Below are 23,115 nucleotides of genomic sequence, written 5' to 3' on the forward strand. Positions count from 1 at the left end.
TGCTGCTAGCGACAGCTTGCTAATAGCGCGATAGAATTATGGCAAAAGCGGCGATAATCTCATATCGCCCACCTTGATAATATGCCCCTAGGTTTCTCTTCAGGAAAGGTAAAATTAGAAGTTTGGACATATAGTTATGTGTGATTAAATTGTCATCCCCCTTACACAACACTCCCAGTGCTGAAGGCTTTCCAATGAGCCAGAACAGCGACTGATATTCCACCTAGTAATACATTTGTATAGTAGAGAGGTTTATTATGTCTTGGACTGGTAGTGCTAATCAGTAAGGGGATCACTTAGTGTAGCAAAGATGAAAGTGGTTTCCAATGCATCTGCTGCTGCCTGGAGCCTGCCATAGGCTGGTCAACTATGCCTAAGAGGCTCTAGCCTATCAGCTAAGCACCAACATGTCTTGCAAGAGATTCACAGGGTCTTACATTCCAGGAACACAGGGTCTGCAACATTTGTTTTAATAAAATATATAGCAGGCTGGCACAGGAGGTTTCTGGACAATTTTACCAGGGAAGGATTCTGTAAGAGAATCTGGCAGTATGATGCAGAGTAAATTTTGTTCTTGTCTTCCCCAGCTTTACTCCTGACAAATGTGAAATCCACAAGCCTTTAAATACCCTGGTCATGTGACATAATATAGCCTTTCATCACTATTAGCCAATGGCAAACTGTGTCTTGCAAATTTAACAGACAGAAACTAACCAAGCTGTGGAAATTCCATCACGAGGATGCAATAGGGCACACGTTTGCCTCTATGGCAGAGCTGAAAATAAAAGAAAAAAACATTTGTTTTTGAGGACAGTCTCTAGGGCATATTTACAAGTAGTTATTGCCACAGGAACATCACTTCTAATGATGTTCCTGTGGCGATATGGGCTTTGCTTTATTTACAAGGGAGCGTTAAGCCAATACATATAATATTGCAGTACAAAACTTTGGAGTGAACAAAGAAGAAAAGTGAAATAAATCACAAGGCTAATGAAATAAGATTATTGGTCCCTTTGTTTTGAGTAAGTAAAACAAAACATTGTCAGTTTATAAAGTTAAGGGAGGTCCACTCTGGTTTGCGTCAAGGGCCCAACCCCCTCTTTGCTATCCCCTTGTAAATAAGGCATGCTTTCATGCAATACTTAGTGTGAAAGGGGTGGATAATGGGTGTTGCCTAGGGAGTTTTGTTGCAACACCCATTGATTGTGATGTTGCCCCCTATTTACAAGGGTGGCATAAATAGGAGGCTGCGCCAAAATTAAGACCAGGGAAAAACTGGTTTTGAGATCGCGAAAGAGGAGAAATGCCATCTTCCTTCTTGTTTTTGCTGTTTCTATGTGTGCTGCAAAGTGCTCATAAACAATCATTAAAAAAATGAAGATTTCAATCAATCAATCAGGCATTTATTAAGCGCAACTACTCACCCGTAAGGGTCTCAAGGCGCTGGGGAGGGCAGGGGTTAGCAGGCTCCAGTCCATCAAGGGGGGTGTCTGTCGAAGAGCCAGGTTTTGAGGTTCATAGCGAAGATGGAGAGCGATGTTGTCTGTCTGAGGTGGAGCGGCAGGGCGTTCCAGGCTCGGGCAGCGAGGAAGGAGAAGGAGCGGCCTCCCGATCTGGTCTTTCTGGTGTGGGGGACCACAACGTAGGAGAGCTGGGCAGATCGTAGGGCCCTCTGGGGTGCGTGGAATTTGAGTCGGCCATTCTGGAATGCTGGTCTGGGGTCGTGGAGGGCCTTGTGGGCATGGGTGAGCATCTTGAAGGTAACTCTAGCTTCGATTGGGAGCCAGTGGAGTGTGCACAGGTGCTGGGAGATGTGGCAGTGTCTTAGCAGGTTGAGGACCAGTCTTGCGGCGGCATTCTGGATGTTCTATAGCTTGCATGTGCGGTTTTTTGTTTATTCTGGCATAGAGTGCATTGCTGTAGTCAAGTCTCCTGGTAACCAGGGGTTGAGTGACGGTCTTTCTGTGTTCGAGGGGGATCCATTTGAAGGTCTTACATAGGAGGTGGGGGTGTGGAAGCAGGAGGACAAGACAGACTTAATCTGGCGGTCCATTTTGAGCTCAGAGTCCAGAATGATTCCCAGGTTGTGTGTATGGTCCATGGGGGTGGGCGGGCTTCCGAGGATGGGGGGCCACCAGGTGTCGTTCCACGCATCGGGATTTGGGCCCATGATGAGTACTTCTGTTTTGTTGGTATTTAGTTCTAGGCAGCTGTTTTTCATCCATTTGGCGACAGCTTCCATGCCTTTTCGAAAATTGTGTCTGGCAGTATTGGGTTCGTTAGAAAGGGAGAGGATGAGTTGGGTGTCGTCTGCATATGACACAATGTTGAGTCCATAGGTTCTGACGATGGGGGCGAGCGGAGCCATGTAGAATTTGAATAGTGTAGGGCTGAGGGAGGACCCCTTGGGGACTCCGCAGATGGTAGGTGTAGGGTCAGAGACGAAAGGGAGAGTCTGACCCACTGCGTTCTGCCAGAGAGGAAGGATCAGATCCAGTTGAGGACCTTGTCTTAGATCTCTGTGTCATGGAGTCTTCCTATTAGGGTACGGTGAGAGACTGTGTCGAACACCGCTGAGAGGTCGAGGAGGATGAGGGCTGCTGTCTCTCCTTTGTACAGTAGGGTGTGGATGTTGTCTGTTGCAGCGAGGAGGGCAGTTTACGTACTGTGTTTTTTTCTGAAGCCGGATTGGGAGGAGTCGAGGATATTGTGCTCTTCGATGAATGTGGCAAGTTGGCTGTTGATGGCTTTCTCAATGACTTTCACTGGGAATGGGAACAGGGAGATGGTTCTGTAGTTTTTGAGGTTGGTGGGGTCTGCCGAGGCTTTCTTCAGGAAGGGGTTGACCTCGGCGTGTTTCCAGTCATCTGGAAATGTGGCTGTTGCCAGGGAGCAGTTGATGCTGTGGCAGAGCATGGGTACGATGGTGTCGTCGGCTCTGTTGAAAATGTAGTGGTGACAGGGGTCCGTGGGGACCCCGGAGTGGATTGAATTCATCGTCTTCAGTGTGTCTTCGGTGGCGAGGGCTATCCAGTTGTCGATCGCGGGCTTCAGGGTGTCAGGGGTGGTTGGCGAGGGTTCAGTATGTTGGTTGTGATAGAGCACCATGATATTCTGAAATTTATTGGGGTGCGTCATAATCATGGATAGTCAGCATCCGCATATTTAGAGGATTGTACTAATGTGGGATCTTTAGAAATGTAGTAATTAACCAAAATGATGTTAGAATGTTTAGGTGGGTTCATATCATTTGGAAACTAATGTACTGTTAACATGAAAAAGTGCCTTAAGTAATGTAGTAATTATTGTTTCACGTATGAGATGTTGCATTATGTTTAAACGTGCACCATGTTAAAAGTTGCACATGTAGGGTTGCTTATTGTAAGCAAATGGTAAAGCATTAACATGATTTTGAATCTAACATTTATAATATAGTTTAGAAATGTGTTTAAGATGTGTAAAGTCCTAACTGTATTAAAGCATTAATAAGAGGCCTAACTGTGGCTCTTAGCTTGTCGAGAAATTGCAGGCCTGAAAATGTATTTTTCCTTGGGATGGCTCCTTTCTTAGTCGAATTTTGCATTGCAGATCTGTGTGTGTACAAGGCCAATTCGTTCACAGGCTTTCTGTTGCAGGTTCAAGGACACACGTTTAGTTAGACAGAATAACTCTGTTTTAGGAGTTAGGATGGTAGGAGCGAGAGATGTTGGAAGGAACTGGAATGCAGAGAAGATACTTTTTAGCGGAGAAGGTGCCTGGGACCCAAGGCCACACCAACGGTTTTTGGACGAAGATGCAGTTTCGTTGGAAAATCACAGCCTGAAGACCTGCCGAAGGGGCGTGTTTAGGGTGTGTTTAACGTTTTTGGGATTTTGTATTAGGGACAGTGCCCCGAGGGAGGAGAGTTAGTTGTAGTTGTTGTTCTTAGTTAGTGCAGTTTAGCAGGAGAAGGGCAGAAGAATAGAAGGAGCATCATAGAACAAGCTCAGTAGCTTAGGCTGCTTACCCATGGAAAGTGAGTGTACTTCTTAGGAACTCTTCACTGCTGACACCTTATTCTCTTGCCTGGGAGGGATGCTAAGTAGGGATGCCACTTTAGAGTTAGTGTAGGGGCAGACTAATTTTCTTTTCTTTCCTTTGATCAAATGCAGTCGAAGCTTCAAGCAGGGACTGTCATCATTTGCCTGATGCTTTTAGAGATAACTTTAGCCATTATCTTAAGTCGTCCGAGACTTTTGCGCAGGATTATGTTTCTATTAGTGCCCGTTTATTTTCTCAACCTCTTGCTGAGGTGCCTATATTTTCAGTTATTTTTGGCTTTGTCATAAACCCCTAAAAACGTATTCTGTAGTCAGTGCTGCTTGAGTTCGATTAATTTGGTTGTTTCTAAAGTTATTATGAACCTATTGTTCTTCCCTTCACACTTCTTAGCAGACCAGACGGTCCAGTCGACCAAGGATTCTTAAGATTGGTAAGAGAAAACCTGCATAACAATCCGGCCTCCAACAGTTGTCTTCGTCGAAGTTGTCATAGATGCTCTTGATTTTGTGGTGGAAAAAGGTGCTGAGTTTGTCGCAGAGCTCTTGTGAGGGAGTGATGTCGGTGGACTCGCTGGTGGGTTGGCGAACTCCTTGATGTTGTTGAAGAGTTCTTTGCTGTTCTGTGAGTGAGTAGAGATTCTGTCTTCAATCGTTTTTTTCCTAATTTTTCTGATGAGTTGGTGGTGGGCGTTGGTGGTGGCTCTGAAATTGTTGTAGGCTTCTGTGGATTTGGTGTTCCTCCAGGCCTTTTCGAGTTGGCGGCAAGTGCGTCTGGACTCTCAAAGTTTGGTGGTAAACCATCTGGCTTTCTTTGTGTGAGTGTTGTTGTTTCTCTTGAGGGGGGCTATGGTGTTGGCGCTGTCAGAGATCCATCTGTGCAGGGTTCGGGCTGCGGTGTTGGGGTTGTTGGTTTCCGCGATGGTTGAGGTGGAGTTGTTGAGTGATGAGGTTAACTGGTCATTGGTGATTCTAGTCCAGTTTCTTCGTGGGAGCTGGTGCAGGTGTCTGTGGGTGGTGGGTGTTCTGAGGGTGAAGTGGACGCATCAATGGTCAGTCCAAGGGAGTTCCGTGGTGTGGCTGAAGGAGATGGAGTTACCTGTTGTGAAGAGGGGGTCAAGGGTGTGTCCTGCTGAGTGCGTGGGTTCGGTCACGATCTGGCAGAGTCCAATGTTGTGGAGGTTGTCCAGGAGGGATGTGGAGCTGGGGTCCAGCTGGTTGTCGAGGTGGACGTTGAGGTCTCCCAGTAGATTGTAGTTGGTGGACGCCATGGCATGCGGGGTGATGATGTCCGAGATGTAGTTGGCGAAACGTCTGCGGGGTCCAGGGGGTCAGTAGATGAGGGATCCTCAGAGGATAGTGGTAGGGCTGGCCAGTATCTTTAAGTGAAGGTGTTCCATCAGTTCTGTGGGCTCGTCAGGGAGAATGCTCAGGCTGAGGTTGGATTTGTGAACGATGGTGATTTCTCCTTCCGGGCGGGAGTGGCGGAAATGGTGATGGCGATGTCTGGTCCCGAGGTGGTGTTGGTCCATGTTTTGGTGAAGAACGCTACATCCGGGGTGGTGCTGTCGAGGAGGTCCCAGATTTCGGTGGCGTGTTTGTGGACGGATCGGACGTTGAGGAGGATGCATTGAAGGGTCTTCGGTTGGGTTGTGGTCTTGCAGGCGGGTTGTGCCTGTTCCGTGGTCTTGGCGGTGCTGCAGGTGTGCCGGCAGCGGTGACAGCTGAAGGGTCCATGGGTGACGGCCGGTGATGCTAGCTTGCAGTTGCTGTTGCATTCTGGGTTGAGAGCGTGGAATGCCGCTGGGTCGTAGCGTTGGTGTTGAGGAGGTCCACGATTCCTGGTACTGGTCACAGTTGGGTCACGGATGGGCGCAGACGGGCTTTCCTTTAGCGTGCCACCGGCACGCCCGCTGCCCGCAGCTGCAGTGCGTACGGCTGCCATTAAGTAGGAGTCTGTGAGGGCTGGACAGCTGGGAGGGGAGCTGGATTAGTCCGGTCGCGTTGGTCGTGCTGGGGGGGACGCGGGGGCAGCAGCGGCAGGGAAAAATGGGCAGAAAAGGCAAAAAGAGAGGAAAGAGTGGAAATCAGGCAGTGAAAGGTGCAAGAAATGTAAGAGAAAGACACAGAAGGAGAGTGAGAGGGGAAGAATAAATCAGTGAAAAACAAGTGAAAACAGAGGAAAAACACAGAGGGGGAGTGAAAGGGGAAGATTGAAATCAGTAGAAAACGAGTCAAAACGGAGGAGAGACACAGAGGGGGAGTGAAAGGGGGAGACTGAAATCAGTAAAAAAACAAGTGAAAACAGAGGAAAGACACAGAGGGGGAGTGAAAGGGGGTGATTGAACTCAGTGAAAAATTAGTGAAAACAGAGGAAAGACAGAGGGGGAGTGAAAGGGGGAGATTGAAATCAGTAAAAAAAACTAGTGAAAACAGAGGAAAGACAGAGTGGGAGTGAAAGGGTGAGATTGAAATCATTGAAAAACGGAGAGAGAGAGCGGAGTGAGAGAAAGGAGACAGAGGTCAACTGGACCACCAGGGATGAGGCGCATGAAAATCCTGCAGGTGGAGGAGGGCCATCAACACCAGCACTCAAGTGTGCAGGGGCTCAGGGGAAAGCCTCACTTGATGGTGGAGCTGCTAGGGGGGAGAGCAATTTCACTGACAATGAGTCAGTGGTCTTGCAATTTGCAACTTCAATGTGGCCTGCACAGGTTACAAATTGCCATTTGTGATAGTTTATGTGCAGGAAGGAACACCTTCCTGCAACTTGTTTATGTGCAGGAAGAGACACCTTCCAGCACATAAACAAACATTCCCTCAACGCAGGCACCCTTGCACTACGGTGCAAGTGTGCCTGCGTTGGCGCTATAGCTTAGATTAGCATCAGCATTAGAGAAAACGCAGGGATGTGGCGTATCTTTGTAAATACGGCACATCCCTGCGTTTTCCTAATGGTGGAACGTGGGGTTAGCATTTTGTGCTTAACACCACGCTCTGCCATTCCCTTGTAAATGTGCCCACTGGTTCTACTTGTGGCAAATTGATTTGACAAATTACTGGTGGTAATAAATGTTATCAGGATGTATCTATTTGTTTTGACTTTTATAACTATTTGGCAGATGCTAAGCCATTTTAGCCTTTTTTAACCACATTTGTTTTGTAATATCTGTGGAGGAAGTAAGGAAAAAGCTATATTTGTGGATTTCGCAAAATGTGTTCGGGTTTCTATTCTTAGATTTACATTTTCACCTTTTTGCTTTGCTGTCAGAATTGCTAAAAAAACGTATTTTGCATCAATGAATCTTTCATTCATTTCACGACTCTGGTTGCCTTAAAGAAACAAACCGAACATCTTTCACACCTGAATTTGCAGTTACAATGCTAAAAAGTGCCCTGCAAAGGTTTTTCTGCACTTCGGCTTTGAAACTACGACCATGCTTGTCCCTGTTGAATCTTTAGTCAAAATGCTGTTCTTTTCTCTGAATCACACATTTTGCAAATGAAATTACTTATGGAAAAGTTTTGCTAACATAAGTGACACGAAGAGTAATGTGATGCCACAAAATGTGATCCGCTTGCAAATATAACATTAGCTGAGTTCATTTGCACCCGGAATGCCAATTCCCTTCCTTTTTTATATGCAGATTTGTTTGACTGGTATTACTCCTGCTGCCTGCCCCGGTAAAGGTGGCAGAAAATCTGGGTGCTCTATTTCACTCAGTTTTAAGTGATCCACATATACAGGTTACTGAGAAATCCGCCATTTCCCACTTATATTCTGTGACAGAAATCCGAACGTTATTAACAACTGAACACAACAAATTACAAATACAGTCAATAGTGATGTCCAGATTCCATCACTGTATAGCAGCATATTAAAGTATTTCCCCAAAAATATATGCATAAAACACAGTAAGTCAACAACACAAAGCTGAGCCGTCCACATTGAATTGAATTGAATTGAAAATTCCATTTATATAGCGCATAACCACCCGAAGGCCTCGCAGCGCTAGAGACTGAATTCTGTGTGCGACTGCAGGGAAGGATTAATGCGCTTTTGAGAACAGATGGGTTTTCAATTCTCTCCTAAATTACATCAGGTTGCTGTTTTTCCTGAGGGACAGAGGCAAGGAGTTCCATGCCTTCGCCGCTGAATAGGTGAAAGAGCGGCCACCCCATCGGGCTCTCTTGATTTTTACTTTGGTTGCCAGGTGCAGTGAAGCTGAACGTAGGGTTCTAAGCGGCATATACGGCGGTATTAGAGGGTACAGTACTGCCGGGCCAGTTTGATGAAGGGATTTGTGCAGAATGCACATGGCCTTGAATAATGTTCTTGAGGCCACTGGAAGCCAGTGAAGCTCCTTTAGGGCGGTTCTCGCCGACTGCCAGCGAGGGATATTAAACAGTAGGCGGGCGGCACAGTTTTGAGTGACCTGAAGTTTTTTTTGTCACTGTTGCCGGGGCCCCAAGATATAAAACATTTCCGTAGTCCAGGCGGGAGAGAATCAGGGCCTGGACCATGACCCTCCTCGCCTGGAACGGGAGCAGAGGGAGCACTTTCCGGAGCATTTTCATTAGCCCCACGCATACAGAGGCAGTGATAGTAGCTTGGGACGAGAAGTCCAGCGCTCTGTCCAGCCAGACTCCCAGACTCTTTATCTGCTCTTTAGGAGGGGGGGGAGTACCGAGACACAGAGGCCAGTCATCCAGAAAGGAGGTTGGGGGGGAGTTACCGAGCACCATGATCTCGGTCTTCTCCCCATTGAGCTTGAGGTGGGAGAGTTGCATCCACCCAGCTACAGCCTCTAGACATGGACCCAAAGTGTTCGACGAACCCCCCTCGTGGTCCAAAGAGACCACGAGTTGAGTATCGTCTGCGTAGGTGACAATCCGCACACCATAGGGGAGAACGATATTCTCCAGAGGCTGCATATAGACATTGAACAGCGTGGGGCTCAGGGAGGAGCCCTGAGGAACCCCACAGCTGAGAGGATGTTTTGATGATGCCACCTCGCCTTCAAATACCTGGAAGAAGCGTTCCTCTAAGAAGGAGGTCAGCCACAACAGGGCCGCGCCCGACACTCCCAAGCCACTCAAGCGATGTAATAATGTGGCGTGGTTTACAGTGTCGAACGCGGCACTGAGGTCCAGGAGTATGATAGCTGTTTTACCACCTTGGTCCATTATGGCTCTGGCTGCCTCCGTGACCGCTAAAAGGGCGGTTTCAGTGCCATGTTGTGGGCGAAACCCTGTTTGAGAGACCTGGAGCAATTTATTGGACTCCAAATATTCCCCTAATGCTTTGTTGATATGCCTCTCCAGCAACTTACTCATCCAAGGAAGCAGCGAGATAGGGCGAAAATTGGATAGATTGTTAGGATCCAGATTCGGTTTTTTTAACAGGGCCCTTACCATTGCACACTTCCAGGCGGTTGGTACGGAGTTGGAGGTAATGGAGGTGTTAAGAGCCTCCAGCAAACAGGGGCGGATGGTGTCCATTGCTTTTACTAAGGTCTGGGGTGGGGCAGGGTCATTTGGGGATCCTGAGGTAACCTTCTGAGCAAGGGAGTCTAAAGTATTAGGGTCCAGGAGTGGAAAGGTAGCCAAGGAGCAAGATGGAGGCGGGTCTGGGTCTGAGGTGGGCAGTAGAATGGTGCCCCCATCATTTGCTGCTAATTGGGAATAAATAGCCTGAATCTTCTGTGAGAAGAAAGTGGCAAGATCCTCACAGCGTGCCTGAGCACCCTCTGATATAGGTCTCTCAGCAGGAGGAGATATCAGAGATTTGGCGATCTTAAAAATTTCCCTAGGGGAATTAGCTGCCATGTTAATTTTAGTTTCATAAAACTTGGCTTGAGCAAGTTTTATCTCCCTCTTGTAATGCATTATAACTGCCCTGTACTCCAATTTTTTTGATTGAGAGCGGTCTTTCCTCCAGGCTCTCTCCGCTTTCCGGCACGTTTGTTTCAGGGCCCTGAGGGCGAGAGAGTACCAGGGAGCGACTTTGGGCCTTCTGATTGTTTGCAGGGAGCATTTTGGAAGGACTCGATCTAGAGAGTTGGAGATCCAGTTATGAAAATTATGGACTGCTAGGTCAGGATTCTCCGTTTTTTGGGGCAGTTGTTCAGAGAGGGCCTGTTCCCAGGTGTGAATTGGAAGCGCACTCCATTTCCTACCCCAATGCCTATTGTGGGGTGCAGAAGTAGTGGGAGTATTGATGGACCATATAATGGGAATTAGACAGTGATCAGACCATGGCAATGGCACTGGTGTTTCCACCGAGAGCATGTCCAAATTACTGAAAACATGGTCCAGCAAATGACCCCTATTATGTGTCGCCTGAAACCCCTTTTGGGTCAGACCAATGGCTTGGAGGCTAGAGCGAAGGTCATTAGCAGCAGCATTGAGGGGATCGTCTAAGTGCAGATTTAGATCGCCCAGCAAAGTGAAGTTGGCGGAAGTAAGTACAGAGTTGGCGGCTAGATCTGTTATGTTGGCAATGAAATCACCAGAAGCGCCTGGTGGTCGATATGCCAAGATCCCAGAGAAGGTAATAGTCGGAGACAGACATAATGAGAAATATAGGCTTTCACAAGATGGGGAGGTGGAGGGGGTGATGCGACAGCTATAAGTATCTTTATAAATAATCGCTAGTCCTCCACCCCTGCCTGTCTGACGATTATGATACTTGATGGTATAGCCTTGAGGAATGGCCCACACTACTGTGGGATTATTTTGGGACTGGAGCCATGTCTCTGTTAAAAAGAGGGCCTCTGGATTGTACTCCTGAATCAACAGCGCCAACTCAGTATGATGCTTTGAGAGAGAGCGGCAGTTGAGGAGGAGCAGCTTCAAGGTGTGCGGGGGCTGTTGATCAGCTCTAATGGGTGGAGAAAGACCCCAGTTACAGCCTTTGCAGTGCAAATTGGTGGGATAGGGAGGGGCAATAATAGGACAAGGATAAACACTAGTGGGTCGCAGGGCATGCAGCGTTGGAGCACTATATACAATGCGGCGCCCTACCATAATTCCTGACCACGAAGCCCGAAGCGTCTGACGCGGACTGGCGCAGACTGGCTTCTCTTTGGCGCCTCTTCGGCGCGTCAAAGGCGCTCCCGCTGCGCGTCACTGCTGCGCTGGGGGTAGCTGCCTATAAGGGTTAGGAGGTGTGGGGAGACTAGACCGGCGACCTATCAAAAATGGCTGCCTCGCAAGAAATGATCAGGCAACACGAGCGCTTTTCTCCCTCCACGCAAACAGCACAAGATCGCTGCGGTGGAACGGGGAGTGGCGCGACAGTTACAGTGAACACAGTGGTAATGTAAAACAATTAAATTTCCAAGTCTCAAGTTTTTAAAAGAATTTTTAAAAAGTATTCACAAACACATGCACTTTGTCAAAGGTGCATCACTAATGCTCCCATTAGCGCGGTAACGTTTTCAGTCAATCTCTCGACCGCCTTAGAGATCCACCCTTTTGTACTCAGGGAGGTGCGGGGAGACTAGACCGGCGACCTATCAAAAATGGCTGCCTCGCAAGAAATGATCAGGCAACACGAGCGCTTTTCTCCCTCCACGCAAACAGCACAAGATCGCTGCGGTGGAACGGGGAGTGGCGCGACAGTTACAGTGAACACAGTGGTAATGTAAAACAATTAAATGGACCAAGTCTCAAGTTTTTAAAAGAATTTTTAAAAAGTATTCACAAACACATGCACTTTGTCAAAGGTGCATCACTAATGCTCCCATTAGCGCGGTAACGTTTTCAGTCAATCTCTCGACCGCCTTAGAGATCCACCCTTTTGTACTCAGGGAGGTGCGGGGAGACTAGACCGGCGACCTATCAAAAATGGCTGCCTCGCAAGAAATGATCAGGCAACACGAGCGCTTTTCTCCCTCCACGCAAACAGCACAAGATCGCTGCGGTGGAACGGGGAGTGGCGCGACAGTTACAGTGAACACAGTGGTAATGTAAAACAATTAAATTTCCAAGTCTCAAGTTTTTTAAAGAATTTTTAAAAAGTATTCACAAACACATGCACTTTGTCAAAGGTGCATCACTAATGCTCCCATTAGCGCGGTAACGTTTTCAGTCAATCTCTCATCCGTTAAAGACTGGGAAAAGATGATCACATAGCTACAATGAGATCTCTAGGGCCTCATTTATGAGAAGTGACGCATCACTGCGTGAAAAGAGTGATGCGTCACTTCTCAATGCGCCCTCCTTGCGACATGATGGATGCGTCATATTTACTGTATGACGCATCATGTTGCAAGGAGTTACAGATACGTCAGTATTTCTGACGTATCTGTAGACGCAAAGTGACGCATTGCTGCAGTGTGTCACAAAAGTCACGCAACTCCAGCAATGTGTCCTTTCATATGGGGCAGGCCCCATGTGAAAGGGCCTGCATCAGTATCACTCTTGCTGTGAGGCAGGCATAAGATATTGGCGCATTTGCACTCTAGAAGTGGCACAGTGAAATCTCGTAGATTTCACTGTGTCACTTCTACAAGGCATACTTATGTGGGGACGCCCACCCTGCATACATTATACCTGATGCAGGTACAATGTAGCGCAGGGGTTTACAAAGTGACGCATCTGCTTAGATACGTCACTTTGTAAATAGGGTGCAACAGGGGGCATATTTTACGCCGCCGATGCGTCACAATAAGTTAAATAACGAATAGGTATTTACCGATTCGGTATTTACCGAATCATCATTTACCAATTCGGTATTTACCGAATCGGTAAATGACATGTAGGAAGCACTGTGCTTTAAGGATTTGTTATTTACCACCAACTATTAGTCGGTGGTAAATAACGAATACCACTGTAAATGCAAATCTGTGCATTTACACCTGTGCCATGTGACAGACATACATGCCCTTAGGGCATGTATGTGTGCCAATTGTGCACACAAGCACTATTCAGGGGTGCAACAGGGTGTCAAAGTGACACCCTGCCACCCTTGACTCTTTCCCTATTTTACCGAATCAGTAATTACCGATTCGGTAATTGACATTCATTCCTATGGGCCTCCAGGCCCATAGGAATGAATGCCAATTACCGAATCAGTAAATACCGATTCGGTCATTTTTACCGAATTATTAGCTACATAGCATTTACAGATTCTAAAATACCGAATCGGTAAAATTCAGTATTTTAAAATCTGTAAATCCTATTTACCTACATCTAGCCCCTAGTGTCTTGGCTGATCATGGATCATTCTAAGCTTTGTCTTGAAAGGAATCCATGAGAATACTTCAATTACCTGTCAGATTCTTCCATGTCCACCATCCTGCCACACCCTTGCTCTCAGCACTGACCAAAAATCAGTCAGGAAATTCGGTAGCAGCTGATTACAAGTGGCAGAAGTAAATCTCTGGTGCAATCTTCCCAATGACCTAACACTAGGCATCACCTTCACCAGCTCAAAGTGCACATTAAAAGAGGCCTTAATAGCAAGATTGGTCCATGTGGACACTTAAAGGGCCTGCCATGATTTCCCATTGCATTCCCTACCCTTCGTGTCTAAGTGTTCCATACCAATCAATCAATCAATCGAGGATTTATAGAGCACGGCAGATCACCTGTGATTGTTGCAAGGTACTGGAGTAGGTAACCACTTGGGGTGATTGTTTATTCGAACAGCTAGGTCTTGAGTTCTTTCCTAAGTTCCCGGAGCAATGAGGCAGTCCTGAGGTGCAAGGGAAGGTTGTTCCAAACTCTGGCCGCCAGGGTGTTTTGCATATTCCCTTTCTTTTGTCTAATTCTCAGCCTTGCTCTTTTTTCCATTATTGAATGCTGCTCTTAGTTCCCTGCATGTGTTAGTGCCAGTGGTTGATTTGTAAAGTAGTGAGTGCTGGGGCCCAAAGCAATTATGAGTAGCTAGTGCTATAAATGGGCTACTAAATGTTGGCACGCCAATGCGTAGTCTTGAATCCACTTCATAGACACTTCCTGCCCCTTTATCTCACTCTTGCAGGTTTCTGGTTTCTCCTTTTCTGATGGGTTGTTCCTCTGTCTCTTCCTCCTTCTTTCTCCTTGTGTGTTTTTTCTGTCTCTTGCTCTCCGAAAATGTTTGTGAGAAAAAATATGTGATGGTCCCCAAAAATGAATACGGATGGGCCCCATCGGTAACCTCCAGCTCAAATTAAGTACTGGCTATTGCTGTAATCTGTATCTGTTTTAAGTTTGGTTTTACTGTTACACATGGAAGCTGGACAGCTGGCATTTGTTTGCGAATTCGAAATAAAGAACAATGCAGTTCATGTGAATTTCTGTTTACATTGCAGTCAGAGAAGCAGTTCTTTTCAAGAGGCCCTCCTAATGTAATAGATTCCTAAACATTTTGCTCCCCTCTGAGGCCTAATACTTTTACTGCTAAAGTACCCACTGGAGAGAGAATCTGGACGTATGTAATGTATATAGTGTTATGGAAGGCTGTATTTTATTGAAAGAATTGATTCCTGAACCCCCGTATGTGTGATCACAGTCAGGCTCCAGGAATAATGGTTTCAAATATAACTGTGCGTGCATTTTTGTGTTCTACTGTGTGCAATATGGCACGTGTTTTACAAGGACTATTTTCTGTGGGACATGAAAAATATTCTCAAAATGGTGTTCTCTTGGTTCCATGCCAAGGATAACCCTTAATTGTTGGTGATTAACTTTAGAAATGCATCTGCTTAATATAGTTGAATTATAAAAAGTAAAAAAAAGTAAAGCAATGGAATGTAATGTATACCAATATCTCTGTGTGTGAAGCTGCAATAACAAAAGATTATTAATGCCACCGAACACGATACAAAGTTTGAGTTTAATTACATGATGTGCAGCATAATCTGCCTTTTCCTTGACTCATAACTGGGCAATCATTTGCTGCTGCATTCCTGCCTGACTCCACTGGGCTTGGTTCGAATGAGAAAGCCCATCCGATGTGCAACGCCCGGAGTTCAGTATAGCTTCTGTATGATCATTTACAAATGCGGTAAAACTCCTTTTGAGTTCCATTGCCTGGATGGCTACTTCAGAGCTAGGGATACTAAATTAACGTTAAACATTCACTGGCTCCTCATGAATATGTAGGCAAAACAAACAGCTGTGCTAACGGGATCAGATGCAGACTAATCATCCACAGGGAGATATTATTACATAATTTTAGCACTAGAGCAAACATCACCAGGGCAAAAAACACGAGCAGTTTTTGTACCTACGCAATAATCAGTCGGGTAACAATGGAATGAGTAAAAACAGGGGGCCTCATTTATGAGGCTGTGCGTCACTTTTACGCCGCCGGTGCGTCACTTTTTGTGACGCACCAGTGGCGTAAAAAATGCACCTTGTTCCTCCATATTTACAAAGTGACTCATCTAGGTAGATGCGTCACTTTGTAAACCCCTGCACCACATTATACCTGCGCCAGGTATAATGTATGCAAGGGGGGCGTATTGACGCAAGCAAGGGTCATAGAAGTGATGCAGTGAAATCTATGAGATTTCATTGCGTCACTTTTAGGACGCCGTTACGTTAAATTCTTGTGCCTGCCTCACAGCAGGCGTAAGACTGACGCAGGCCCTTTCACATGGACGCATTGCTGGAGTTGCGTCACTTTTGTGACACACTCCAGCAATGCGTCACTTTAGCGCTTACAGATACGTCAGAAATACTGACGTATCTGTAACTCCTTGCGACATGATGCGTCATACATTAAATATGACGCATCAGGAATGTCGCAAGGAGTGCGCACTGAGAAGTGACGCATCGCTGCTTTTACTCAGCGATGCGTCACTTTTCATAAATGAGGCCCACGGTTACGGCAAAAATCTCCAATGATTAACAATATAAGTACATTGAACCTAAATACAGGTGGAATGAGTAACCAGACAATAGGTGATTTTAAGAGTAAACACCTTCACCCAAAAGCAGAAGGTTAATATCAGCAAAACACAATATCTGCACAATAACAAAATATTAAGTAAAAAACATGAACATATTCCAGAGATAAAACAAACAAAACAAGAAATGAAGGTTCATCATCATGTATTAAATTTACCAACACATACATTAATGTTGGCAAATATTTATTGGGAAGAACGTGATGAATACAAATAATGTTCACTGAGCAAGATTAACAAGACACACAGGCATGGGTCCACAACATGGAATGCCAACACAAACACAGGGCGGGCTCACTGAAGGCACCACAAACATCCATGCAGGCTATAATTACAGGACAGTTTGTTCGACTACAAATAATCACCTTCCTGATGCAGAACGCATTACCATTGTAATAAGTTGCAATATAACAGCATCAGAAAAGCACAGGAAATTACCAGGGTAAACGCAAACATCATGACAGAGATTCAAGTGCTTGCTAATAGGGGTGGGCGGTAAACTCCGCTCTTCCTGCGGAATTTGCGGGCTTTTGCCCACTTTGCATGAAGTTTTGGAAAAACTCTGCCAACTTTTAAGTAGCGGAGTTATTTCTCACATGCGGCTCTCCAACATTAAGTTGCAAGGTACGAGTGACAAAATTAAGCTCTATACCACCTCCCAGCAAGATTTATCAACACGGTCGGTCATGGCAGCTTGCTAATGCTTTTGTAGAGAAAGCTGATGCTCGCGTTGAGAAAGCTGCTGCTTGAGCAGAAAATCTGCTCGAGCTGCAGAAAGAAGCAGCGCCCTCTGGTGCACAGCATAGTACCGTTACAGTGTGGGACAAGCACCTGATGCTAAATATCAGCATGAGCAGTGCTACATACTGAACTCTACAGCTCATAGAACACAGCAGAATTCAGCCACAGCCGGTAGTGGGAGTACCAGCTGGGTGGTGACGTGGGGAGGGGGAGGGGCAGGGTGGGGGGTAGTAATGTATGAATTACGGACTTTAAAAAGTAAGTAAACATAAAAATAAATAAAACAAATTTCGTTGCACACACTGCATCGCATTTGGTGATGCAGTGTGTGCAACGAAATTCGTTTTATTTAGTTTTATGTTTACTCACCTTTTAAAGTCCGTAATCCATACATTACTACCCACCCCCCCTGACCCTCCCCCTCCTCACGTCACCGCCCGGCCGGTACTCCCACTACCGGCTACGGCTGGCAGAATTTTGCTGAGTTTATAGGTAACTCTGTGGAATTCAGTGGAGTGAAACTTCGCAAGTTTTGTCCACCCCTATTGCAGCCAAAGTCTTGGTATGCAGATGGTGATATTTCTGTTGATAATGGATGCACTGTTAACTGGGAGCTATTGATTGCACCCACATTCCCCTCGTGCCATCAAAAGTACGGGTGGGTAATAACATCTGCTCTGCCAGGGGAGTTGGTGGAGTTTTATCACTCCGGGTTGGAGCTCTGGCCAAATTAAGCCAACCACTGCGTGGCAGAGTTTTTTCTCAAATGCCGCTCACCAACAGTAAGTAAATGAGCTTGAACGAGATCTGTCGCCTCTAGCCCAATTTTTGATTGCAAGGAGGGCCCACAGCAAGATTTCCCAGGCATGTGTTCCACCAGGCCATAAAATAGTGCGAATGTCCCCTTCCCAACCCTGGATTTCTAAGGAGCTAAAGTAACAAAAATCGTCATGTAAGAAACTTGAGCAGCAATGGAGACAAGATTATTGTCCTCTTGCCAAAATAGCTCTTAGGAAAGCTCAGAATATCTATTATTCCATGGTGAAGGTGGCCAGGGGCCACTTTTTCGCAGAACGTATTGCTGTATCGAAAAATAATTAGAAATAAATATTTTCCATTGTCCAAAGTTTTCTGGAACCCTGTGCTGAACAAAGGACTCTGCCGGGCTCTAAGGTGTGGTGCGAACAGCTTTCAGATTTTTTTATTGATAAAATCAAAGACATTCAGAATAGCTATGGGCCTATCAATCAGCCTCAGGAGACTTATTTCCATTATATAGCTGGCGCGCCGGATTTAGTGCACCCCTCTTTGGTGATGTACCTCCCTGCCCGCTGTTTGATACCTGGACTATTCCTAAATCATTAAAATCAGGTTCTCCAACTGACCCCTGCCGCGCAAGGCTACTGGCAGCAGTTGTGGATGTAGTCAACTTGGAAGTTAATAAAATTGTTAATATTTCCCTCTTGACTGCTACAATACCACTGGAGTGGAATCAGGCTAAACTCCAACCCCTGTTGAAAAAGCCTTTACTCAATCCTACCACCCGGACTAGCTATCGCCCAATCTCACTCCTCCCCGCTGTGGCGAAGGCGTGTGAGAAGGTTGCCTTTAAGCAACTCTTGGAGTTTGTTGAGTCATCTGGCGCCCTCCACCCCACCCAGTCGGGCTTTAAGGTCTCCCATAGCAACGAGACAGCATTGGTTGAGATGGCGGAGGCTATTAGAGAGTGTCTGGATGCCGGCGGCAGAGCAGTGCTAGTGCTTTTAGATCTCTCTGCCCGTTCGACACCGTGCCTCATCAACAACTTATGGCACGGTTGTCTCATATCGGCATCTCGGGGCAGGTATGGAAGTGGATTGATTCCTTTTTAGCTAATAGATCTCAGCAAGTATGGCTGCCTCCTTTCTCTTCTAGGCTTAGAAGTCTAAATACAAGAGTCCCCCAGGGCTCTACACTGGGCCCTCTTCTGTTTAACATTTATATGACACCCCTAGTCTACCCGGCAGAGGAGCTGGGTGCTAAAATCATAACATATGCCGATGATACCCAGCTTCTCTTCACGTGGAACAAAACTGACTCCTCTCCATCAATTGCTAAAAACTGACTTGCTGAAGTTTTTAAGTGGTTTGCAAAGGCCCAATTGAAATGCAATGAGGAGAAGTCAGAGGTACTCACTTATGACTCCTTCCCCCCGCATTTTAGGGAGGACATCTGGCCTGTGGGCTATCCTATGCCCAGCTCCTCAGGGTGTCCGGCGATAAACCTGGGTGTTTGGTTTGGTGAGGATTTGAAATTTTCCCCCCAGATTAACAAGTTAGCAGGTGTGTGCTTTGGCACTCTGAAACGTTTAAAGAACGTCCTGCCTCTTCTGCCTCAAATGGCCAAGGAGATGGTGACTCGTGCCCTTATTTTGTCAAGGCTGGATTACGGCAATACCTTGTGCATTGGTCTCCCGGCATACCAGCTAAGAAAGCTGCAGATTGTGCAGAACATGATGGCGAGAGTGTTGCTGGGCTTGTCTGGCAGATCTAGCGCTAGTCAGAACCTTCATGATGTACATTGGCTCCTGGATGAGCAGCCGGTTTTGTTTAAGGCTCTCACACTTGTTCATGGCGCCCTCTATAAGACAGGGCCTCGTTATCTTAGGAGACGTTTTTCATTCTACGTACCACCTCGACAGCTGCGATCTACAGGCCAATGCCTTTCTGTTGTTCCTAGGTACCGCCTAATTAGGTTAGGTGGCAGCTCCATGTCGGTTTACCCCTTCGATGCTCATGACGAGCTCAGCTCGTCATGAGGTATACCTCTGGGGTGCTCATGACGAGCTGAGCTCGTCATGACCACACCCATTTTTATTGCTGTCCAGCACAGCAGAGGGATCTCTCAAGCAGCCATGAGGTTAAAGCGGCCATGGCTTGGAATGACTTGCCTTTTTGACTTCGGAATATTGAGAGCCTTAGGCTGTTTAAAAAGCAGCTAAAAACTCTGCTATTTAAGTAATCATTCATTAGGCCATCCTTCCTCTCCTTTTTCACCATGTGGCATCCGCGCCAGGACACTTCCGATTAGCTGTGCCCGTTATAAATGGAGCCTAACCTAACATAACATGTGGTCACGGGCAGTCACGACCATTGAGTGGCAACAAAATCAACTTGAGAAGCAGCACCCTCTGGTTGAGCGAAACTTTGTGAGTTCCACCCACCCCTAATCAAAAGCATGTGAGCAAATTACTGGAACTGTGGGAAACAGCACAGTGTTGATGTTCAAACAGCATGTGGCAGCACCTGATGCAGACCAATGCACCACCCATTTCTGGATTCACAGTTTCCAGAACCAACATATGATGCAAATGTTGACCCACCACTCCTATCATGCTTGGCCCTTTAGGTAAGTACGCTGCATAAACATTTCTTTATGCCTATTTGTACATTTGATATAATTCAATTGAAAACTTGCATCCTATCATGTCATTCGTTTGAGGACCAGTGGTACATTTTTAACTTACAGGATTGTACACATGCATGGTGTAGGGTAGCGGTGCAAGTAGAACCCAGTATGCATGATTTCCAAGAACAGTAGACAAAAAACTATTGTGTAAAACAAAAGTCCAGAACCTGGTTGTTAATACTCGCAACGCTCGTTGGGGTTGGAGTTGGAACAACTGTGATATGTACAATAGAAAGAAAAATATTTCTTTCTTGACTCCCCTCACTCACCAGGGTTTCCCCACGGTGACATGCTTCATCATTGGGGCCATTCCAGTCCTCTACGGGCTGAGGCGTGCTGCGACTTGCGAACTACGTAGGAGCACTTTATTGTGATGGACTATGTGTGGTGCATGTGGTGTTGTGAAAGTGGAGTGGTAAGTGTCAATGTGGTTTAAAAATACCTGCCTAGTGAGCTGTAAATAATTTATTCTGGCTCCTGGGTGGTATGTTAAAAGTGGGGTAGCGAACTAGGGATCCTACTGTCAATGGGTAAGGTATGCCTATTCACTTATGCCAACATGTTTCAAGATGCCCCTATCTCTTCCTCAGGGCTACACAGGGACTAGCCCTATGTACATGTGCATATGCGGTCCGGAGGAACACTCATAGGTGACAATACCACGTTATCCTGTACCCCAAATTTGGGCAGGACACGAACGATCCTCCGCTGACCATGGGGCTCAGTTAGGTCCCTTATTAATGTACAACGTGACCATTAGGACGTATGTACTAATGCATGCTTTATTCCTGCAGCATTCATTTCATTATTTCACTTTTTTCCTTAATTATAGCACGGTTTAGGAGTGGCATACACAGGGCTGGTCCCTGTGTTGCCCTGAGGAAGAGATAGGGGTATCTCGAAACATGCTGGCATAAGTGAATAGGCATACATTACCCATTGACAGTAGGATCCCTAGTTCGCTACCCCACGTTTAACATACCACCCAGGAGCCAGAATAAATTATTTACAGCTCACTAGGCAGGTATTTTTAAACCACATTGACACTTACCACTCCGCTTTCACAACACCACATGCACCACACATAGTCCATCACAATAAAGTGCTCCTGCGTAGTTCGCAAGTCACAGCACGCCTCAGCCCGTAGAGGACTGGAATGGCCCCAATGATGAAGCATGTCACCGTTGGGAAACCCTGGTGAGTGTGGGGACTCAAGAAAGAAATATCATTTTTCTTTCTATTGTACATATAACAGTTATTCCAACTCCAACCCCAACGAGCGTTGCAAGTATTAACAACCAGGTTCTTGACTTTTTTTTTTACACAATAGTTTTTTGTCTACTGTTAATATTAGGAGGGTGAACCTGGTCCTTCCCTCTAACTCCCTACTTGATATAATGATTTCCAAGAACTACATGAAATTGCAGCATGTCACATCGTGATACATCCTGTCCTAACAATGGACGTGTTTTCCCAAACAATGAACATTTTCGCATAGTCACAACCAACTGAAAAGCCAATACACCTTTCATGTCTTAAATCCCTGGCCACTGTTCATGCCAACTTGCTAGCTTCATCAGTTCCTCCTGACCCAAAACACATTCTTGCCAAATCCATATGTGACATTCATCCTGCTGTACTGTCACAGAGGCGCACAAGTCACTTATCCTGTCCCCAGAGAAGGATATGGAAGTTGTGCCCATGTAAAAACTGTATTGTAAATACATAGACTGATCAAAAAGATACACCTAAATCCAGACATGACCAGATTCGGAACAATGCAAGCCTGTTCAGACATGCCATTCTGCCGTATATGTGAAATTAAGTTGCTACGGAATGGGACGTGCCTGGATAGCCATTCGTCCCATCAGTTTTTAACCCGTTTGTAAGCACAATGGAATCCACAGAGAAGTAGACACAATGCACCGCAACACCAGACAACCAACAGCTTGCAAAATATTTTCCTTACTTAAGTGCTGCTTCCCTTTCTACAATTCATGGTAGCCCACTCTTCCTCATTCATACAGTTACAAAGTCTGTACCACCAATACTCCGACCTTGCAATTCCACGCAGGGTACCCAAAGCACGTGAGAGAGCGCAAACTGACCTAAATGTATGAGTGCATCACACTTACCTGTAGTAAGCATAAATCATGAGGAGAAATGCCATGAGTGCTAATAGTATCTGAAATTATATTCTGAATGTATAGCTAATGTAGAGATTTAAGTAGAAGTGGAACTAATACAGAAATGTGTGACTATATGATTTTATTAGATGTGATTATTCCTGAATTCATGTCGTGTAGCTGCTAAAATGTAAGATGGCATGTGGTAAAACGCAGAATGTGGTAGGCCTCAGGGCCAAAGCTAGAAAGTGTTTCTTTTCACGACATGGATTGAAATAATGTTTTGGCCATTGCATTAATGGGCCATGATTTATAGATGTGTTTATTGAATAATAGAATAAGAGTATTAACATGCTTTAATTAATGAAGAAGTTGAATGCTATAATCATTATGAGGAATGTTGTAGGCCTGAAATGTTTTAACATTGCTTTACACGTACATGTCTGGGCTGAGAAATGTTGCAAGCCTTTTTGGAAGTCTATGAGAGTTGGGTTCTTGGCTGCAGATATCTGTCTGCAAAGGAAAAGGGGGGATCCAATTATAAATGAATGAATAGAGGTCTGTTCAGTAGACGGCCCAGACATGGAGGAGGGTTCCGGAATGCTTAAGGGGTATCAGCGGGCCGGAGAAGAGTCTGAGAAGCAAGGTCAACTCCAACGTACGAGGCCCAATACAAAGCAGCATGGAAAAAGCCAGAAGCTACACCACGTGAGAGGCGTCTCACGAGGGGCGTCTCAAATGTTGTTGACTGTTTTGTATTAGGGACAGCACCCCTGGGTGGAGTTAGAGCAGATACCTGAGGACCCTTTAGAGAGCGGATGGGTAGGCAGAGAGGGGTCATGACTGGAGAACTATAGGTTT

This window comes from Lissotriton helveticus, chromosome 7 (genome assembly GCF_964261635.1).
Source record: "Lissotriton helveticus chromosome 7, aLisHel1.1, whole genome shotgun sequence".
NCBI classification, from domain to species: domain Eukaryota; kingdom Metazoa; phylum Chordata; class Amphibia; order Caudata; family Salamandridae; genus Lissotriton; species Lissotriton helveticus.